This window comes from Chiloscyllium plagiosum, chromosome 3 (genome assembly GCF_004010195.1).
Source record: "Chiloscyllium plagiosum isolate BGI_BamShark_2017 chromosome 3, ASM401019v2, whole genome shotgun sequence".
Taxonomy (NCBI): Eukaryota; Metazoa; Chordata; class Chondrichthyes; order Orectolobiformes; family Hemiscylliidae; genus Chiloscyllium; species Chiloscyllium plagiosum.
Window position 1 is genome coordinate 128,218,637 of NC_057712.1, and position 3,670 is coordinate 128,222,306.

The following is a 3,670-nucleotide window of genomic DNA, read 5'->3' on the forward strand; positions in this document are numbered from 1 at the left end:
CACTGAGGCAGCAGTGCTAACCACTGAGACAACAGTGCTAATCACTGAGGCAGCAGTGCTAACACTGAGGCAGCAGTGCTAACCACTGAGACAACAGTGCTAATCACTGAGGCAGCAGTGCTAACACTGAGGCAGCAGTGCTAACACTGAGGCAGCAGTGCTAACCACTGAGACAGCAGCGATAACCACTGAGACAACAGTGCTAACCACTGAGACAGCAGTGCTAATAGATAATAGACAATAGGTGCAGGAGTAGGCAATTCAGCCCTTCGAGCCTGCACCGCCATTCAATATGATCATGGCTGATCATTCCTAATCAGTGTCCTCTTCCTGCCTTATCTCCATAACCCATGAATCACTCCATAATCGCTGAGGCAGCAGTGCTAACCACTGAGGCAGCAGTGTGAATTTGAAAGTGATTGGGATTTTCTTTCTTTAAAAAGGACTCATAGTAAACACTGATGAACTAGCAAATTAAGGGCCTCAAATTAAGGTGAAATTATGTGTGATGAGATTCCATTTGAATGTTTTACAACATTAAACTATTGGAAAAAAGTGGTATTTACAGTAGATGGGTGCAGCTGCATTAATCACTGAGGCAGCAGTGCTAACCACTGAGACAGCAATGCTACTCACTGAGGCAGCAGTGCTAACCACTGAGACAGCAGTGTGAATCACTGAGGCAGCAGTGCGAATCACTGAGACAGCAGTGCTAACCGCTGAGACAGCAGTGCGAATCACTGAGACAGCAGTGCTAACCACTGAGGCAGCAGTGCTAACCAGTGAGACAGCAGTGCTAACCACTGAGACAGTAGTGCTAACCACTGGGACAGTAGTGCTAACCACTGAGACAGTAGTGCTAACCACTGAGACAGTAGTGCTAACCACTAAGGCAGCAGTGCTAACCACTGAGACAGCAGTGCTAATCACTAAGGCAGCAGTGCTAATCACTGAGGCAACAGTGCTAACTGCTGAGGCAGCAATGCTAAACAGTGAGACAGCAGTGTTAACCACTGAGACAGCAGTGTTAACCACTGAGACAGCAGTGTGAATCACTGAGACAGCAGTGTGAATCACTGAGACAGCAATGCGAATCACTGAGACAGCAATGCTACTCACTGAGGCAGCGGTGCTAACCACTGAGACAGCAGTGTTAACCGCTGAGACAGCAGTGCTAACAACTGAGACAGCAATGCTACTCACTGAGGCAACAGTGCTAACTACTGAGGCAACAGTGCTAACTGCTGAGACAGCAATGCTAAACAGTGAGACAGCAGTGTTAACCACTGAGACAGCAGTGTTAACCACTGAGACAGCAGTGTGAATCACTGAGACAGCAATGCTACTCACTGAGGCAGCAGTGCTAACCACTGAGACAGCAGTGCTAACAACTGAGACAGCAGTGCTACTCACTGAGGCAGCAACGCTAACCACTGAGGCAGTAGTGTTTTTTTTAGAATAGATTAGATTAGATTACATTACAGTGTGGAAACAGGCCCTTCGGCCCAACAAGTCCACACCGACCCGCCGAAGCGAAACCCACCCATACCCCTACATTTACCCCTTACCTAACACTACGGGCAATTTAGCATGGCCAATTCACCTGACCCTGCACATCTTTTGGACTGTGGGAGGAAACCGGAGCACCCGGAGGAAACCCACGCAGACACGGGGAGAACGTGCAAACTCACACAGTCAGTCGCCTGAGGCGGGAATTGAACCCGGGTCTCAGGCGCTGTGAGGCAGCAGTGCTAACCACTGTGCCACCGTGCCACTGAGGCAGCAGTGCTAACCGCTGAGACAGCAATGCTACTCACTGAGGCAGCAGTGTTAACCACTGAAGCAGTAGTGTTAACCACTGAGGCAGCAATGCTAACCATTTAGACAGCAGTGTTTATCACTGAGGCAGCAGTGTTCACCACTGAGGCAGCAGTGCTAATCACTGAGGCAGCAGTGCTAATCACTGAGGCAGCAGTGCTAATCACTGAGGCAGCAGTGCTAACCGCTGAGGCAGCGGTGTTAACCGCTGAGGCAGCGGTGTTAACCGCTGAGGCAGCAGTCTTAACCGGTGAGACAGCAGTGCTAACCGCTGAGACGGCAGTATGAATCACTGAGGCAGCAGTGCTAATCACTGAGGCAGCAGTGCTAATCACTGAGGCAGCGGTGTTAACCGCTGAGGCAGCAGTCTTAACCGGTGAGACAGCAGTGCTAACCGCTGAGACGGCAGTATGAATCACTGAGGCAGCAGTGCTAATCACTGAGGCAGCAGTGCTAATCACTGAGGCAGCGGTGTTAACCGCTGAGGCAGTAGTCTTAACCGGTGAGACAGCAGTGCTAACCGCTGAGACGGCAGTATGAATCACTGAGGCAGCAGTGCTAACCACTGAGACAGCAGTGCTAATCACTGAGACAGCAGTGCTAACCGCTGAGACGGCAGTATGAATCACTGAGGCAGCAGTGCTAACCACTGAGACAGCAGTGCTTACCACTGAGACAGCAGTGTTAACCACTGAGGCAGCAATAGAACATAGAACATAGAACAATACAGCACAGAACAGGCCCTTCGGCCCACGATGTTGTGCCGAGCATTTGTCCTAGCTTAAGCACCCATCCATGTACCTATCCAATTGCTGCTTAAAGGTCACCAAAGATTCTGACTCTACCACTCCCACAGGCAGCGCATTCCATGCCCCCACCACTCTCTGGGTAAAGAACCCACCCCTGACATCTCCCCTATACCTTCCACCCTTCACCTTAAATTTATGTCCCCTTGTAACTCTCTGTTGCACCCGGGGAAAAAGTTTCTGACTGTCTACTCTATCTATTCCTCTGATCATCTTATATCAAGTCACCCCTCATCCTTCGCCGTTCCATGGGGAACCTTATCAAATGCCTTACTAAAATACATGTACACTACATCCACTGCTATACCCTCAAACACATGCTTGGTCACCTCCTCAAAGAATTCAATCAGACTTGTAAGGCAAGACCTAACCTTCACAAATCCGTGTTGGCTGTCCCTAATCAAGCAGTGCCTTTCCAGATACTCATAAACCCTATCCCTCAGTACCCTTTCCATTACTTTACCTACCACCGAAGTAAGACTAACTGGCCTGTAATTCCCGGGATCATCCCTATTCCCTTTTTTGAACAGGGGCACAACATTCGCCACTCTCCAGTCCCCTGGTACCACCCCCGTTGACAGTGAAGATGAAAAGATCATTGCCAACGGTACTGCAATTTCCTCTCTTGCTTCCCACATAATCCTAGGATATATCCCATCAGGCCAGGGGGACTTGTCTATCCTCAAGTTGTTCAAAATGTCCAACACATCTTCCTTCCTAACATGTATCTCCTCTAGCTTACCAGTCCGTTTCACACTCTCCTCTTCAACAATACGGTTCCTCTCATTCATAAATACTGAAGAAAAGTACTCATTCAAGACCTCTCCTATCTCTTCCGACTCAATACACAGTCTCCCACTACTGTCCTTGATTGGACCCACCCTCGCTCTCGTCATTCTCATGTTTCTCACATACACATAAAATGCCTTTGGGTTATCCTTGATCCTATCCGCCAAAGATTTTTCATGCCCTCCCTTGGCTCTCCTAATACCTTTCTTCAGGTCCCTTCTGGCTATCCTGTATCCCTCCAATGCTCTGTCTGAACC

General features: G+C 49.1%; 1 protein-coding gene across 4 annotated transcripts in view; it reads left to right on the forward strand.

The window, feature by feature from the left end:
- LOC122548528 (serine/threonine-protein kinase MRCK alpha-like) overlaps positions 1–3,670 on the forward strand; it is a 493,614-nt gene that overhangs the window by 240,026 nt on the left and 249,918 nt on the right. The gene's annotated exons all lie outside the window — the stretch shown is intronic.